At 41.1% G+C, this 19,937-nt stretch overlaps 1 long non-coding RNA gene across 4 annotated transcripts; it reads right to left on the bottom strand.

Annotated features, from left to right (window-relative positions):
* Positions 1-5,522: 5,522 nt before the first annotated feature.
* Positions 5,523-19,873, bottom strand: LOC111270227 (uncharacterized). 4 transcript variants are annotated; one of them, XR_002686209.2, is made up of 2 exons: positions 19,785-19,873; positions 5,523-6,893 (listed from the first exon to the last, which is right to left on the bottom strand). It is a non-coding gene; the product is annotated as an uncharacterized LOC111270227 (long non-coding RNA). The 4 variants fall into 4 exon arrangements; XR_002686208.2 differs by having other exon boundaries at positions 19,721-19,826; XR_002686206.2 differs by having other exon boundaries at positions 19,384-19,819.
* Between the last annotated feature and the right edge of the window lie 64 nt (positions 19,874-19,937).

Genomic DNA, 19,937 nt, shown 5'->3' with positions numbered 1-19,937 from the left:
TTCTCCTCTTACTCTGTGGCACTATTCAATATTAATCAACATTAGTTTCGACGGAGCCCAGCCATCAGGGTGGGTGCATTAAATCCGCCTCTTAACAAAAATTCAACATACCTACCTATGGTACGTTTTATGAAGCTTTGCTATATGCAGTCTAAATTGTTGTTTCTGTTTCACACTAGCAGTCAATGCAGTACTATTCTTCCACGGATAAGAGGTCCTTGGTCCTTTCTCGGAACATTGTGGATTTACTTTAGATTGTAGGGATGAGAATTGACCGGAAGATAGATAAGCCTATTGCATCTGATACGTCGTCCTAGTGGAATTTTATTTGGCTTTTTGTACAGCTGGAACATTCAGCAAGGGGATGACATCGTTCACAGATTTCGGCGGCTCGACTTTCCTCGTTTCTTGTTTTTTTTTCGCCAGTTGCAGTCTGATACAGTGAGTGCGATAAGACTACATGCTGGAGACAATGAGTACCCCAGAAAATGGCCGACCGTCCGAATACCGCCAGGGCGACAAACTAATAATTATTCACGTCAATTTCGGCGAAATGTTGGGATATCTTAGAATATGAAACTTATACATAGTTCAAAGCATATCCAAGTAACGTGATGGGACAAATGTTGCATAATATGAAAAGGAGTCGAGCAGTTGCGCAAAAATGGTCGGATTAAGTACGTATAGCCTATTCGAATGGAAAACCTGCCAAATTCTGTTCAGGGTGTCAGTGTGGCTGAGAAAAGCACTTAGTATAAAGCACTGCACGTTGTTCACCGGCCGATCGATCAACGAGCTTCGAGCTTACTTACGCAAGAAGCTTGTTAGGTAAAATTTGAAATAGGGGAGACTCGATGTGCTTTGTAGGATGAATAGACCGTACGTGGTGGGATTTAATCACAACTCTAACGTACACATGTACGGCAATGAAATCGCTTTGAGTTTTAAAATAGCGCATGTTGATGCCGGCTTCATTTCCCATCTCTATTTATCAACAATCACGCAACTGAAAATGTCACCTCTATCAAAACACCACGAGCTAGCCTGAACAGCACTTTTTCTGCTGCTCCTGCTGTCGTCTGCGTTCAAAATCCCACAAGTCTTCCTACGATTGACAGTAGATCTGCCGAGTAGCTCAGTCATCTTATCGATCGCTCAGTATGCAAGATGCTCTTCATACGTTTCATTCTGTAAATTACTCAACGAATTTGTTGGCAGTTGCACAAACGAGTAAGCTGAAGGGTTACAAGTTTTATAACGCCAATTTCTTCGCATGTTCAGTGGCTTTCCGGTGAGCGAACAGACCACAGGATGTTCACGACCAGCCGATTTCCCATATTCTAATCATTCTCCTTGAAAATCCTTTAAAGCTGCGACCTTCAGTTCTCTACATAGAAGTTCTAACAGCAAATCGCACAACCAAGACCTCTGGTGCTAGTACAGTCGAATTCTCACTACTCGGCTACTATACATTGTATGCACCTAAATGAAAAAATAGTTTTTCGGAATCAATAACAACAATGAAAATGCTTAATTAAATAAATGCTGTTTATGAAAATTCAATCAGTTACTCCCGGATGTAAAAGAAGGCATCTACCGTTACTCGCGAGGCAAAGATTCCCTATGATATTTGTTAACAATCCATAATAGTAATAAGGTGATACTACTGAATGAAAGATACTGTCAGTACTTTATTTAGATAAGAAAGAAAAAACGTCTCTATCGATCTTGTGTTTCTTTAGCCTACACGCTCAGCCATCTCGGATTCTGGCATCACCATGGGACCGACCATATCTACCGTCAGTATAGTCCATACATATTATTTATTGGGGTCACGATTTAAGGCCGATTATAGCATAATCGAGCCATTTGCGTTCGCATCATCATCGATGGCCATCAGTATACCGGCAGGTATTATCAACCGCATCTGAATGTATCAATCAATAGATTTCCTTTTTCGGAGGATGCACACACCCCCTGCAGCCATGCTGGGGCAGCTAATTCACGTACCCCGAATAATGGTGAGATGTGCTGAGTAACGAGAAATGTGTTAGGGAAGAATACTGAATAATGACTGATACTGCAAAGTTTCTAATGTTTCAGTCTTCCTCTCTCGCTTGTTTCTTTCATCTCCTCACGGTACCGGTCGCTTCAGGGTAAGAATAATGCCTTAGAGTGATTCTCGCTTTTTTGTACCAGCCAACGTCGAACTCGTCAGGGAACAGGGTGTGCCGCGTTGGTCATGGAACTGATTTAACCTTCCTATTTATTACGGTGTCTTTCCGTGGTGTGTGTGTTGACGATAGCAAGGTGTTTTGGGTGGCAGCCAACGAACTTGGTGAAGATCGGGGAAGGAACATTTATAGCCTTGAGTTTGTGTCACATCTAAACCCTAAGACTGCCGCCCTGCCTGGGAAATGTGGGCGAGTCAGGACCCGATCCGACTAGCGTCGGCAACCGGCTACGGAGATCTGGTGACGACCGTCAGCCCCACTTAATCCGCATAACAAGAGCCTATTTTTTGCAACCCATACGGTACTGGTACATATATATATATATGTATGTATGTATGTGCCAGTGTATATGGGTGTGTATATATATGTATATACTCTTTTCTCAGCAGCAGCAATCGTAACGGAAGTGGCTCTAGGAAAAGGTAGTACCATAAATACCTTTGTTAGTTAGTAGCATAGGACCTATTGGTTGAGTTACTGAGTCTTCTCAGTTTTTCTTTTCGAAAGAAAAAAGGTATCTGCTAAGGCAATGAGCGCAACTTTATTTGTCTGTTTCTGTCCTGCTATATATATATGTATGTATGAAAAAGGGGAGTAGGATTTTTGCATAGGATTGACTTCGGATCATAAACACAAGCTTCCTCGATACTCAGGGCTCAGGTAGAACTTTTTAGATATTTATGGGTTTTTAAGGAATTTGTATAATTATTAAAAATGCAATCTGCTTGTTATTAGCATGCATCAACTCGGGATTGACTACCACTTCACAAACTGTTGCGCTTCCGCCATCCGTTGTCTGTTACGCATATTGGCTGAAACAATCTACACTTTCTGTTTACTATTTTGTGTTTGCCCTACACGTTTTTTTGTACTATAACTGGAATTTCAGACTGGAGCAAAGAACGGTCGAATATACGTGGACCGTACAGCTAAAAACAACGGCCAACACAATACGAAGACCTAGTAATTGTCATGTAGGACAATAGAAATGCATTGTTTGTTCCATCTATGGCCGCTCCTCTGAACGATTGCGTCCACCCCGTTTCCTTATATCAATGCGTTCATTGGAAGCTATCTCGAATGCCCTCAGGGTAGATGCATGTGCAAACTGATACGGCACAAGGTTTTTCTTCGCAATGCATCAAGCTCACCTCCCAATGCCCGTTTGTCTCTCTCAAACCGAGTACGGTCCAGTTATTGCTCAGCTAGGCATTGTCTCGATTATTTATCAACAATAATATGTCTCAATAAATTACAAACAAAATAAATAATCAAACCTTAGTAACCCTTATAATGACCTAATATTATTAGACTGTTCTGATCGAAACCTGCGTGCTCTAAAATGCTAAAAGAAAAAAAATAAGAAGAAAAAAAACCTGTACACGAAAAGCTAAAATGATAAATAATGATGATCTTTTAAATATGTTTTAACTTATTCTTTCTTATTTCCTATACGTGTACCCAACCGCTGTCGCATCCTGTCGATATCTATGTACTTACCGTTCTTGGTTCCAAATGTAATTTCTCTATTTATGGTTTCTTGAAATGAATCGGTATTAAGATATACTTGGCTAACATATGCCCTTTGTAAGGCATGGAAAGCTGCGTAATCACGCGAACATAGACCGGTAGATTAAGCGAGTTGAAGCCAAGGTGGAATATTCCTTTGCTCAATTTAGAGAATCATCGAGGCGTTTGACGTTGCTAAACTGTGTGACTTCGCTTGTCATGACAACGGTCCATGAGTCTCTTGAGGAGCTCGAAAGAACGGGTTGCATTTACTTTTTCGTTTTTGGCAAGTACTTTGTGAGAGCAACTGATGCCTATTGCAAGTACGGCTGTCAACTTAGTCCGAACATACATGACACCGCCGTTAAACTCCATTCGCCTTCGAGGCAACGCCCTACTCTCACCTGAAGTAAACTTACGGGACGCCCACTTTATTCTCGGTCTCCGCAGTTTCAGCATTTGGGTTGTAGGTCTGTAACACGTTACATCTGAAATGTTAGTATTGGCAAAAAGACTCGGAATTCTGTTTTTGCGAAGAGCCTCCTTGATTTTGGCTCGAAGGACAACAAGAGATTTTGACAATCTCTTGTTGTCCTTCCTCAACACTTCAATGTCGTATTGTGCTTTTACTTAAGATCTTCTTGCCTATAGTGAAAACATCTTCGATGAAGTTGCGCAGCGCTATGATCTTCATTAAAAGCCCGCTACATTCACCTGTAACAGTGGCAAAAAATTGGAGTATTTTCTATAAGGAAACAGCTATATTCTTTCCAAGATGCATGGCGAATTTTATACAGTCTACTGAAAGAAATGATGGAACATTTAAGGTATCCAATATTTGTTTTCTACGTGCTTGAAAACGAAAGAAATAAGTTCTTTACGCACGCAGCATCTGCGTCTGTTATTGTTATTTATAGAACCAATACAAAGGGCGTAGAGCTTGCGATTGCATTGAAGCACAATATAGACCCCTGGACAAAATTTCTGCCGTTATAGTATAAATGTCGGTAAAGAGAGTTTGGAGCTCCTCGCATAATCAGGATGACGCCGTAACAAATATATGGCAGAAAATCGACCGATACGGATTAATACGCAATATATCTTCCGACGCCGCGTCCTCCATGATTAGCGTATTTTTCAATGTTGGCCTGCCCACTTTGGTTGCACTGCGAGAGTCGCTGTCAACTCAATAATGATTCATATTGATTACATTGGAGAGCACTTATCAAATGGACAAATAAAGCAGAGCATACAACGATACAGATTTTTCATTGTCACTTGCGCTTCTTCATGAAGAAAGGGGAGGCTTACACAATAAAAATTCAAGGGAACTTGGTGGCAGCAAGCTTCGATTACACTGGAACAGTGAGAAAACTCTGATTTCCTTCAAAGCGGAATACTGCTTTCACAGACAGTCGAGTCTAAAGTATGTCCTTCGCATCAATCGCTACCTTTGCGTTTATCCAGACCACTCAGTCAGCTAACTATAGAGTTACGTTACGTTACGAGAAACGCATATTCACTTCATGTGATTTTGTAAGCTCAGAGTTTCCTGCAAAACTCTAGTAGTTTCAATGGCGTCATCAACTCATCGAGTTTTAATGTAAGGAGTCTTGCGCAACATTTTTCGCTCAATTTATCACCTTTATCGTAAAGGCAGTAACACGCTTAGATGACACCGTACCCCTATTCAATATTTGAATACAAGAAGAAGCAACAACAACTGTCAATCCATCGCACGTTTTATAAGCTTCAAATAGATCTATTAAATGACAAAAATTAGATTAGGACACAGAATTTATTCATGTGTCTGAAAGACGTTATTTAGTACTACGTACTATTGCGATGATTCGATAAACGAGAAATCGTCAGACGTTTTACTAAGCGTTCATACAACACAGACCTTTATAGCAAACAAGCTCAAGTGTGATACTTCTGATATGTGTCTTCATGCTACTCTGATACGAAAGTTCGTGGGAGAAGACGATATAAAATAAAAATTGATTCACTTACGTCTACTTCATTACTCGCCATTTATTTTTAGATCCTCAATGGATTTGTTGGTAACACACAATGCAAAAAGCAGCTATTTTTAACGGGCGGCAATCTGACAAAACAGTATAAGAAATTGTCACGTGCAGTTGCATCTTGGGCCATGGGCGTTTCTACCGTTCGCGTATACGCAGCATCATCGATTGGCTGCAAGCGGTTCAGGCGAAATTCGCGACAACGTTTTTCGTTGATCTCTAACTTCAGTTGGTGCTCAGTATAGACCTTCGCGTCACCTGTCGTTTGTTACTTTGAGGTGCTTGACCTTGGTCCCAGACGATGACGTCAGAGAATAGAACAGGGGTATAATAACCAAATACTGTCACACGTTAGCAATGGCTCGTTGGTACCCTATACGCAGTCGCAGACCATTAAAATCTTAATCAGTATAATCATTAACTGAATAGGCAGTTCAACGTTCCGTCATAACATACAGTGAGACACTGCCAGAAATACGGCCACAAATATCCATGTATGAATTGTACAGCGAAAACTAAGGAAGTTTCATCGCAGTTATCATGTGTTTCGTTACTTTTTCTATTCAGGCTTAGCCTAATCGCGCGTTAAACTGATATTATCGCAAAGTGATATTATCGCTGTCCATCCTATTCCCGTTTCAAAGTTTATTTATTGCGTTTTACGCTTGCATTGAGGGGCAAACGTACGTACTCAGGCTGTAATATTAGCAACGTCTTATTCAGCAAGCAAACACGCACCGTTCATTTGGCTTCTTTTGTCGAATGAATAACATTACAAGTGCGCAGATGGGCTATGAAATAAGTGTCGTTTGTTCTCTTCCATTGGACCAATAACGGCACGGTAATCCGACGATGCTGGCAGAACTGCAGGCAGGCACTTGCGGCCGCCGTTATCCAATTTGAACGCTTTCGACGCTAGCGTATTCATCGAGCAGACGAAAATGTCTTGTGCGGGTCTAGCTCTGAACCTTCATTCGGTAGCGGATGTTGTCTACCTGCAATGGATTTCGCAATCCTTGCAGCCGCGGTAGTTGTAAGAGTAGCAGGAACAATAGTACAAGCTATTTAGCTCACTAATCTGCAGGCAATCGCCTTCCTGCAGGAGGCCAAGCAGAAGAATCACCTGAAGAATATTTTATAAATCAAGATACAATTTACCACATTAAAGCTGTCATTTTGTTAAGGTGACAAATATAATTTATACATTTTTTGCGTTCCTCGACGACCTAAAAACGTAGACTCCGGCTAAATGTTTACCGAGATTAAAAACATTACATTTACATGTAAGACAAGTGCTATGAAGATTTGTTTCTAGAGATATGAATAGTATACTAGCAGGTGGCGACACTTTCGAAACCTTGTATGGGGGGAAGATGCTGTGCGAAATACTATCACTCTTGATCTGCTGATCTTCGGTGCGTTTAGCTATGCGTCAATTTCGGTTTCTTCAATCGTATTCCTCTAAGCAGAAATTTCCTTTGAGGTATACACGACACTGTACATAGGTGATCAGTTTAACCGTCGACACAGAAACTAGAATTTCAGATGTACCATAATTAGGGTACATATGGTCCTTGCAGCATATAACTATTTGTACATAGCCCCAGTTAAAAACAAAATATAGTCTAATTAACTTAGGTGCTTATTTACAATACTTTTAAGGGACAGATCTGGAGCGTCGCTGGAGCATTAGGCCCACTAGCATAAACTTCTCCTTCTGTCACAAATACTGCAACGTCTTACCCATGTATTCTCAATGCTGTCATTTTGTCAGATGAATCGCTGTTCTAAGCGTGTTTGCTGCTTAGGCCTTAAATCTATTACAATTGGTCCGTCCTTTTCACGGTAATATAGTATTCTACTGAAGTAAGGCACGCTTAGTGACTGTCTAGCACAGTGCGGACCCGATTCATCTCCAAGATAGTACTGCCGGTCATTGGCCGTAGCATATGAATTATCCAAGGTATTAGATAGTAAAATATCATTTGCAAAACGAACAATATGGAGGAACTTTAGAGGGTAATTCGTAATACGCTCATATACCGTGTTACTAGAACTTTCATACGAGCTCGCTGATTTGGGGGGCTAATCGGAAGGCTGCCCCCGAGCTTATGTCCGCATTTGACCATACGTTGTTAGTCCTCACAGATAATGACAACTGCTATCGCCTTTCCCGTATTGTGTAATTAGATAATATAATTTCGATTCTATTACAATTAAGGGGCGCTCCTTTAGGACCGATTCAAGTCCACATACATCTACCATATAACCATATGCGTGTACCTATTTTCTATACAATTTTTAGACGTAAAGCTACAAACGCCTTCGATGAAAGCGGCGATATATATATTTTTATCATTGATTAGTTTTACCATAATGAACTATTTGTTTTTTTTTTTCATTTGTTTCATTGAAGCTCACGTTTAGTTATCAACGGTTATCGCCTAACCCGTCCAATTTCGTTACCGTTCCATTATTTTGTAGCCCACAAATATGGCTGTGCCAACTCGAAGGGCATTTAACAGAAGAACCACCTCATCCTCCATCATATTTCCGCGATCATGAGACGCCTCACAAGCAGACACAATAAGGGTGTTTAGCCATCTTACCCTTGACTTTTAACATCGTCATGGCAGCTATTGTACTATGAAACTGTCTACTACTGATCAGAAAACATATCGTAGCAACTATTACCAATTCACAGGACTTACAATTGCTGCAGGAAAATAACGGCGGAGATGGAGATCGCGCGGTCTTATAAGGAAAAGTGCCAGACTGCAAGCAGCTACTCGTCTGCGTATTTATTGATTTCACATCGCAACCTACTCTATTCCATGATCTACCTAAAACCCATGGGCCGTTGTGTGGTATTGTCCAAGAGAGGAAAAATCAAATCTGACATGTTGGCCTGAGCAGCACGTAGGCGGATACGGCCGCAGAAGCTGTTACTGCTCTGCACTCCTGGTGATGAAGCGGTGACCTTCGTACCGCCAATACAAAGTCTGTTAGGTATCAGCTGTGTTGCTGCTGCTCTATGAATTCACCAGTATTTATATATATTGCTGAAATATTAACAGGTGATTAGCGGCACCGCTGCTGGCATCTGCTGCTACGTTACGATATGGATCTCTATGACACGCTTGCCATGAATCTGCCCCTGTTGCCGCTGTTGTCGATGGCGCCTCGTTAAAGCTGCCGTGACTATCGGGCAGTACTGGCCGATGAACGGTCTTCGATCGCCAGGCGCAGCAGAGGACTTTTTCCGTTGTGAAAGGGGTTAGGTGATCCCGTTCCTCAAAAATGAGAGCTCATCGCAGAGAACACGGAATCGCATGGAAACGACGCAATTTCTGTGCTGGGTAGAGTGTCACAACGTTGAGTGCGTAAATGTAGAAAAGGACTAACGCGCACACTGCACATACTGCGTACAGCTTACCCTATGAATTTTGCTGATGGGTGCGCTAAGAGACAGACGATGCTCATCTGTACGAAGTCTAACTTCCTGCCGGAAACAAACCGAGGTCGATTGTTTCTACGGGCTGCTTGTAAATATTGCCACATGTGAAAACGTACAGTATCATGGCAGCGAGGGGGTAGCATGAGTATCAAGTGAGCAATTCATTTCTATTCGATTCCTTCATTAAACGCAAAAAGAGACGTGGCGTGATACAGATAAATGACGTAATGATAGCAATACAGTCTGCCTAAAGAGGAGTTGACGTAAACGCTTAGCTTACTTTGAACTGCCATTAATAAATGCTATAATCTATTTTGCCTAAAAGTTTCAAGTGAGCCTTTATTTCTCTCTCTAAAAAATTTCATCTGCATTATCATTCCGAAGGCGACGAGGGTTTCTTGTACCTGTCGCTCCCTCCTACAAAACTCTTCGTTGATTTCAAACTATTGAAAGTTGAAGAATAAAGATAATCCCCCGGGAAGAAGAAGGAAATAAACAAAGAGAACCGGGGTGTTTGTGAAAAGAGCTGTTCATAAATTTTGCTTAGTCAACTACTGGGCACTTTTAAACGCGTAACATAAATTGTCACGTAACAGACGTCTCCAGTAATACGAACTTTCAGCTGGTAACGCCGTTGTTTTACAAAAGAAACAAGTCCATCGATGCTCAGTTAGGTTAATGTGAAAGCACGTTAAAAATGATTTGATTCAATCAATTTCCGCCTAATTTGTCAACAGTCGCAGAGCATTTTGGATACATATAGAGATTGATAGAATATTATTGAATCAGACGAATTGTGCGCGTCTAGTTGAAGTCACAAGCTTTAACTTGAGTAACTTGTCAGGAGTCCTCTAGATGATATGAGGACGGAGTAAAAAAACAATAATTAATTTTTCACACCTAGAACACCAGGCCTTCAGAGGTTCGCTGGGAAGGAATCGAGGCTCGACAAAGCGAGTCATATAACGTGTCAATTTAGCCGAGCAGTCCGCTTCCATTCGCCGCTTTTTATCGCACATAAAAAGTCGATGTGGCCTTTCGACAATAAACGAAATTTAATATGATTAATAAGAGAAACAGAATTTCCTATGTAGTCCATCGTATACGTTTGAATTAAAGGTACGCAAGATTTATTTACCGAACTACCTCCTTCTACAGCGACTGACAGTTACCTATCCAAAGTCCCACATGGTAACTAGCTATATAAGAGTATAGCACTACGATCGGTGTTACGAAACCAGCGTAACGTAACTCTAGGTCTACTTGAGTTCTCAACTGCGAAGCCGTAAAGAGCTCATCATTCGCTCTTGATACGTATCATAGTTTTAAAATCCTGATGGTGGCACGTCTAAACCCTAGAGGAAACCCGTTTCAATACGAAGCACCGCGGGGTTTTATTTCAGCGGGAATTTAGCTCGCGTTTTGGTAAATGACCTCCAGCAAAATCGACTGCGAAGCGATGCCAGGTGCTACTCCATGCAAGGAAGGCATCAATGAAAATTGATAAATATTCCAGCACCAGCAAGAAAATGTACCTAGGCTCTTCAAGAAGCCCTTATCTAATGTAATCTCGAAATGAGTGTTGGGAGCTGGCAAAGCTGCCATACAGCTGCTTCCTTGCCGTCACACCGCCTGTCAAACGGCACTGACAGATAGTCGGATTGTAAACCTATCCTAAAGGAAACATTACCGCAATTATACTGCAATGCTGTGCGATAGATATATATATATATATATATATATATATATATATATATTACCATGCAATAGTCTTCAGAGAGTTAAGTTTCGTTGAGGAATATCGAATGTGTTTGTGTGTGGATCAATAGACGATCAACAGGAAACGGTAGAAGTAACTGCTATATATCCAAGCGAGCCCTTATATAAAATTATAAGGCGTCGCTGCAAAGTAGAAATTGATTCGTCCTATCATACATATTTTTGATAATGCTTATGATCACAACTTTCCGAGTCCCATATGACTATTGCATAAGTTGCGCAGAAGTAGCTGATTTAAGCCTCTGAATCAGGAAACTTTTAAAAATCACTGCCTGTAATATAATATAACTGTAACTACGATAAGGCCAATAAATGGTCAATATTATTATTTTATAGGTAGGGCTTGCTCAATTAGGCGAGGCTTACAAATACACGGACCTGCTATAATTAATTTCGGGTTTATAATTTACGAAAGTTGCCTTCAGCGAACAGGGCAGAATGGCGTCATTTAGCTGACTGAATTATGGGCCCATACGTAATGGTTTGCAAATAGACGGTAGCCGCTTAGAAAGTCCACACGTTTATGATTTTGCTGCCAGAGCTCGTGCCCCGTCCGGACAGGCTGACATATGTGGTAGCACTACCCCCTGGGTGTAATCTACTTCCGCAACGAAAAAACTCTATGAAAGCAATATTAGCTTTACTGCGTAACCGAGGGCTGCCCGCCGCAGGCAATCCGTCAATTCTATACGGGGATCGGGGAATACGTGGAACATTGGTACTAGCATCATCATCATCATCGAAACTGTTTTATAATTTCAATAGAAACCTAGTTCGGGCAAAATTCGTTCAACTCGGATGTAACACTTCTTTTACCTCTAGACTGACACGCCTGGCAACATGGTCCCCATTATAGCGCAGTGAATAACATGTTTACCCTGCTAAGCATAGGAATACGTCGTGATCTAGGTTCGAGTGAGAGCGTAAACATACTTCGTTTCGTGTTGAAAGCCAATCCAGCGACTCAAGTACCGCACATCAAACATTAGAAAAATAATCTTAACTACTTGCTCATCGTATCCCTAGCATCCTTACCGGCGCAATATTTCCGGGCCCAGAAAAAATGTATTGAGTGCCCAACTAAAATTTATAATTACCAGTGACATAAGATAACACAATAGGGAACACTGAAAAACAATACGAATACTAGTTGATAGATCAATTCTCGGAAAGCTCTATACAGGATGAAGCGTTGCTGGGTTATAAGTTTCAAACGTTAGCATCTGACGGCCCCAAGCAACAGTCTAGCGAATCATATACTTAGGGATAGACTTGTATAGGGCCCGTGTTTTAATTTGCCTCCTCTTATATAGGAGGCAAATTAAAAAGGTGTGAAATTACTGCTCGATAATCAATGCCATTATAGTGAAAATTAAAGCTATCACAGTGAAATTATGTTCATCCTTCGGTCGATTTTCTGCATATAATATATCTAATAGGTAGTAATAAAGGTTCGGTATGTTCGAGCGGCGTATCGTAGACCGAAACACGGCTCGCCAATCGAAAAGCCTATACATACTGCAGATACTAGATCACAAGCGGTTTACTTAAGAAAAAAATAGCGACGACTCGAAAGAAGGCATCGCAGACATCCAAAAACCGCAGGTGCGATCTAACAATGGTGTTGCTTATCAACATGTTCACCCTGCGACGATTCATCACGACCAACTTCAGTATCCTACAAACAGTCGTAAAGGCGATAAGTGTCTCCGAAAAGGTGTGCTTAGATCTAAGACGCTGAGCATTTCTCAATTTTAGCTAATTCGTACGCGTTAGATTATGTGGTTGACCATTCAGAGTTTTCTGGAGTTTACCAGTCTGCTGCTGCACTGGTCCGAAGAAGACAGAGCAAACCACGAGTAGGTGGCGCTGATTTCCGTACATGTATTTGCAATATAATAATAACAATCACCATCATCATTCTCTTTTTCCATAACAAAGTTTTAAACCAAAAAAAAAGTGTCTTACCAATAGGCGAAAGATAACCTCTTTGAAAGGTTTTTTTTTTTTTTTACAATACATGAAAATAACGTTCCATCGTAAAAGTGAGTTTGGCTAACTTAATAACATGTACCTCATTGGGCTTTCCAACATAACATCGATTGTGCAACATTTTAAATGCAACACCATTCGCATACAACTTCAATATGTCGCGTACCTCTTAATAATTTTCTTCCAGGGTGTCAAATATGTTTTACGTGCTTGGCTTCGGGAGACGATAGATCATTTTCTTCTTTTCGTGGCATAATGTTTACATGCAATTTTAAGTTTCAATCAATTACATCTTGGAACTAGCTGAGTGCTCAGAAGCAAATAACATAAGCACGGTGATAGTATAATTGTACTAAGAACAGCGGGATGTTGACGGAGTGGAACCGAACATTTAATAGAAGGTCGCAGGGGCGACTACGTGGAACGCGACAGTAGAAACTCGAAATGTCCGGTGTCGCCGTTAGGCATTCCATAAGACAGATGGCTAGCTTCCAAAACGAAACGAACGGTGTATCTATGCCCCCTTCCAACCTAAGCTTCAACGTGTCACAAATGTAGTAAGCAAATAGGTTGTCCAATCTACCCAGCAATAACTGATACTGGTAAAGCAATTGTAACCGTTCCGGATTCAACATTTTGCTTCAGGCAGAGCAAGTCTACTCTGTTGCGTCGACGAGAAAAAGCGACAAAAACCGCTGTTGGGTAGTGTCTGTTACATAATCTCCTACGCATAGATCGCGCACGAAAAATGTAGTCCATTGGCCTTCTCGTTTAGGCGGTCAAGTAAGCGGATATTGTGATAACGTTTACTATAGCCCAAATTGAGTAATAATAGCCACTACGCCCCGATGTTAATTATAATTATCGCGTAAAATATTAATTTTCATATTAAAATTAGTGTACATCATTTGGGATTTGTTCGACGAATCCAGCTCATTGAAATCAAATATTAAGCGTTTTTACTGTGTGTTCTTATAAACTACCTGTTCCCCGTGGCTCAAATTATCGTCTTACGAAGTGGCTAGTTCTCTTTCGTGTAAACTTTTATTGTGTAAAAGAAATCGAAGCCTTCGTAGCCACTTCTATAGACAAAGAAATTACAATGATTACTATACCGGACGCTAAAAACAGGAGAAATATAGCCATGAATTACATGAGCAAAATATTTAGGGTGTGGTCGACCAATGTCATTTATTTTGCTATGGCTCTGTAAAAACGAAGAGTCCAAACAAATAGCGTTTAACCCTACAGTAGTGCATCGTCGCGGCGATGGGCGGCAGCGAGAGGAGGACAATGAATCGTGATCAAAAGACCGATAAACCCGCTGATGGAGAAAACAATTCGCCAGATTTAAGCTCATAGTGGAGCGTTTCACAGCCAAGTCTACTATTTTTTGACTACTCTCGGCCTGAATAATAATAATAGGTTAGGACGTCTGAGACAGTTATAGGTGCCTACGACTGGTTGCGCCGGTAAACGCCTGCTCTTTGCTTAATGACTTCTTCCAAGCCCAATATTGGTTCGAATCTATCGCCAGCGACGGGAAGACGTGGGAGAAGTTTACAGCTCATCTAAACTTCTGTATCTAATCTGCGTCCTATGCTATATGCAGCTTTGTTTCCAAGCTAGGTATTCTAGTGCTTCTCCCCCAGTAGCCAAGCTCGTTGTATTAGCGTGGCTCGTAACGGTGGGCCCGTCTCGGATAGAAAGTTTCTCATGGTGTCCGCCATTAGGTTGAAAGGCCTTGGAATGACATATGTCAGGCATGTACGATAGATGGACCCTTGTCCGAACGATCGTTACGGATTGATATAGGAGAAGTTTCTGGATACGTACTTATCAACAGGTTCCCACGTCGAGTCGTTACGGATTGTAGAGCCCAGGCTGTCTAGAGCCGCCACCATGTCGTTCCATCTAGGAGAACAAGGAGGGTACTGAAACGTTTCCGTCTCAGCCTTGATGTTAACTCTCAGGTCAGTTCGGTGGTGGCTTGGTGTGAAGGTTACCGAAGCTCGAAGTTTAGGGGGAAGGGAAGAGGGGGACTGAACGCTTGTATTTCGACATTTGCTTTAGGCGGGCGAGTAGAGTACACAGAGCGCCAAGGTAAGCACGCCCAAGCGTCAACAGGTGTCATCGCAGAAATATTCAGTCCGTATAGATTCGCAAGCCGACTCTTCGAGAAAGAAAGACTAAGCTACAAAAGGCCAGGACACAAAGGTCCTTCGATGGGCCGTGTAGGTACAACTTCAGTCATTTAATTAGTAGTTAAGTTCACCACACCATGTTTGTAATTTAAAAGTACGATTACATACCTTAGAGATTTTATATAAATCATTACAACGTTTAACATAATACTAACGATATTTTTTTCTGCCTGTATTTCAGCTGTTTTTGCAAGCTAAGCGCAGTGGTGGCAATCTGCCTATTTTCAGTTATTACTCTCATCATTATCGTAGTTACTTGGTTCATGTTTGTCGATGACGATCTCGACGCCTGATTTGATGATGTCCTATTCGAAATGCCCACAAGACAAATCGTTCAGGTAAAAAGATGACTGCTGCTAATAGTTAGAAACGAAAAGCTGCCCTGGCCTAGGGCGCATTTGAATTTGCTACGGGATGCCATGTCCCGATATCATGGAAATTTGTGTCAATCGCATGAAGGCATTGTTAATAACGAAATGCCAAATTTAGCTTTTGCATAAGTAACTTTAATGCCGATTGAGATGTAGCAGAGCAGAGTGGTAATTCTTTTTAAGTTCTCTGCAACTAGGTTAATTAAGAGCATTAGTTCATGGGTATCGTATTTACAGTGTCTGGATCTTACAAGTACGAAGTGTGACACCACTATATTTTACTAACAGATTGCTTATTTTAGTTTACGCAGATAAAACATATCTAATAAGAAATGGAATTCTAGCTTCGATAAACGCGTGAATTACTTTTCATTATAAAGCAATGATGAGGTCTGAGTATCTCATTATTTGACATAACGTGCTGCCAATGAATCCTTTGATAAAGCCCAGACAGCAAACATTTATAAATGCTGTTCCGGTACTTATGAAGTATGCATGCAACCTAAGAATTTTACTTTGTGCCCGCTTCCCTAAGAAGCTTTTTACTTTTGGGATATTTCGCAGCTTCACCTCAATGCTTATTTCTTTATTTACTTAGTAGCCATCAGCATGGCATGGGTCCGGGTCTAGGACTACTAGAGTCCATATCAACGTTTATCTTGTGATAAATTCTGCAGATCACGAGTCTCAGAACTTATGAGCTGCACGGGAATTATCATTCCGAAAGGCCGGTTGCAGGTCGAGTACGTCCTCACCTTTTGGTGGCTTGATTAACGACAGCATATTCCCATATATTGTAATAACCTCAGGCGTTGTGGAGTTCATATAAATAGAAAGAATAGTATTATTCAGTCACTGTGTGCCAGCTCAGCCTTCATTCGGCTCATGAGAACAGTCGGTGACTTCGTCGCCCAGAAGCTCTTCATACATCAGACATATGCATATATATATATATATATATATATATATCGATGTTCTTGGTGTTATTGTGTAACACCCAGGTAGCAGGACCTTTCGGAAGATCAACAATTCATTACTTTCGTTTATCTCAAAGGTCAGTTTTTTTTTCGATTTAGTTCCTCGTATCCTTACCCTTACAGAGCTGGTGTAAAAAACGTATGAAATTTATAGCTTGGGTACGCACTATATATATATATTGGTTCCCGATCAATATTGGAATCGCAACAGTGTGACAAAGTTATTAAATAGGCCCGATCGTACAATATTAAGTTGGCCTGATAGATTCTTCCAAGGCAATTATCGAGCCGAAATGAATAAAAATATTGAGAAAAACACGTCATCAGTTTAAACACTGAAGGCCTAAGCCAAATGAAGACCTCGTTAAGCTGAGAAAGATATCGACTGTTGGCTTTGTGGGAATTCGTATGAGTTTCTGATAATGGAGGCACGCAGAAACAGAACACATACAGATTTATTATACTCGTCTCGTGGAATGGAGTTAGACTCGAAGTTAGTTTTAGAAAACTAACTTCGAATAAAACTTATTTGTTGCCTTCGGAAATCCATAGTTGCCAAAAGATTTTGTGCGAACATTGCATCATCATTCAGCGAACTAATCGAACTCATTACCAATAAGCTGATACATGTAAAAAAGCGTGCTCTACTAGCATTGTATTAGATAGAAACAACACTTGTTGAAGTGTTTTATCGTTGTCGTCACCGTAGTGATAATAACTTTCACAAAAGAAACGACGCTTAGAAGCGAGGCCACACCCCGCCGCAAAAACATAGTGACTTCTAGGCATTGTCATATATCATAGAGATAATATCCTCTTCATATTGTAGAGATGGCTTCACGTTTGATAAGTCGGGCCGAGTGCGGACGCAGTCACAAAACAAGCGCAACTTTGATCGATTACATTTATGATTATTCATTCCAGCAGTTACAGAGATAACTGCTTCTAGCTCAATATAAACCGAATAGGTGGTCACAGTGCTGATGTTGCTAACGGTCGCCGGCCTTTTTTTGAGGTCGTCAACCTTCATAGTAGCTTTAGGAGCTGACGAGGAACGTTACAATTACAGACAGGCGTGGTTGATTCTAATGACCGCTTTTAGGTGATTAAACACGTCAACGTAGTTCGTTGTTTGCTGCCCTCGATATATGAGCTTGCCCTGATCTATGTCGGATCGCTTTACCAAGACGAAAGATTAATGAAGCACAAGGTGGGTATATTTCATCCTGCGAATCTGAATATAGAAGTGAAAGAGCAATGCGTTGTTTGTGCCTTTTATGACTTTTAACCATGGTGCTCATCCATGGATAGTAAACATTTTGCTAATAAATATGCCGTCCGTTCTTGGTGACGGCCAACGATCTATCGACTGACCAACTTCTACTTGGAGAAATTATTGTCAGCGGGCAAATTTGCTACTTCGTGAACGGTTGAGGCAGAAGTGTGCGCGGACGATGGAACGGGCTGCTTCCTTGCACGCGGAATAGTTCTTTGTCGAGCTATGCAGCGCTTGGGCGTACGCCGAAATCTGTCGTTCCGCATTGGCCGCTGACAAAACACGTTCAATGACGACTCTATTTAACGTGAGCGTAGTTTACGGAGCGAAACCAAACAAGTAAGAAATAAATCACTTGGGTAGTTGCTACTCCACCAATTAACTAAGTTACCGTGGTATTAACCGCGTGTCCGGCCGGGCCCCCCCATGACCCCACCACAGTACTTGTGCGAAAGTACGCGCAAATTCTGCAATGAGTATGCACGTTTCTGTCGCAGTATCGGGTGTAGTACTTTAGGGGCCATTAGGAACTTCAATGACTCATGAGAACGTACTGTGGCCGCTTGCTTCTTTTGCGTATATGTAGTACTAAACAGGATTCCGGAAGGCGCTTTTGTACCTGATTGCTTTTTGCAAGATCAGAAAACTGCTCGCTAGCACAAGACTCTCAGCGATTATCCTTTGTTAGTGCGTGAACCATTATTGCCAGCAGGCATTATGGTGGTATCTGTACATGTATATGTATAGCTGCTATTCGATTGCCGTTCGAGATGCACGAAAATGCATATGACGGATACTTAAATACAAGCAAGCGAGCTCGTATTGTATCTATCTTTCTCAGTTTTTAGCATACACTGTTATGTATAGATGGTTCCGAAAGGCGCTCTAGAAAGCAATTCAAAGAAAATTCAGGAAAGCCCGAAACTGTTGTCTCATTCGTATCCTGAGAATTAATCAAGTACGAATATTCAATTAGTCTCTATAATATACGCGCACTGAGTCGCTTGCTATTGTTTCGCACTATTTCGATGCTGGGGTTCAAAGTCTCGGACGGCGACGTCAGGCGAAAATCGAACCCCAACAATAAGTAACATGGCGTACCGTTATGTTACTTATAACTTCCTGGCTATAATTATGATAACTTCAAAGCAAGTGTTTAGGAATACAGAAAGGCCGTATGTACGTAAAGAAATACGTATGTGTGTACGATAACGAATCAAAACACTTGAGATTGTGCCCCTGATGATACTACTTACATAGACAGGTGTCATCGACACTATGTAAACTCAAGCAGGGATAGAGCACAAATTTGCGACTGTGTGAAAGTGACTGCGTTATTAAGAGCTCCGACGAAATGGAGAACGCTGTTATTCAATCATCTTAAATAGGAACAAAGGCATCGATAAACAAACAAACATTGAGTGATTGAAACATCCATAATTAATCTAGCTTCTAGTCGAAAAGTGGCTAACACCTGTGGAACAGACAGGCCACAGTGAAAAATATCTTTTCCTATATTTAAACAAGAATCGTTCTTTATAAGATAATCTCACGTACCAGCATTCGTAACATGCGTAGGATAAAGGCCCTTCTAATCATTGTTGTGTGTCCTTATCTCTGAGTTCACATAATCCTCAATTTTCACTGTTGATTAATACGATAAATGGAAACCCATTTAGGAAAGAGATTCTGCTTGATCCGCTTAATACCAGCATCAGTGCCTATTCGTATAATTCTCTGCAGGCTTTATTTCTCCTAAGCAAAATGCACCGATGCATATGTGTGATCGTGTTTACATTCAAACTAGTCTTCTGTGAGAAAGAGAGTAAACAATGTCAGCGCATACAATTTCATCTGCCTATAGATTCATGAAGAGTGTATTTTAGCCCGCCACCTTTTTTAACGTTGTTTCGATCTGATTCGAAATACTCCACGCTTCCTATCGGATCGGAACGTACAATATATCCGGTAACTGGCAACAGCAGCAGTAAGTCGGCAGCTTGCGACGTTGGGTTTTACGGTTGTACGCTCATACACATATTGTGTGGTTAACGCTTAGCATAAAGAGGAGTGCAGTAACAGTAACACACTTTTGAAACGAATCATTCTTC

This window comes from Varroa jacobsoni, unplaced genomic scaffold (assembly GCF_002532875.2).
Source record: "Varroa jacobsoni isolate VJ856 unplaced genomic scaffold, vjacob_1.0 scaffold_158, whole genome shotgun sequence".
Taxonomy (NCBI): domain Eukaryota; kingdom Metazoa; phylum Arthropoda; class Arachnida; order Mesostigmata; family Varroidae; genus Varroa; species Varroa jacobsoni.
The sequence above is the reverse complement of the archived record's forward strand: the minus strand, read 5'-3'. Positions and strand labels throughout refer to the sequence as shown.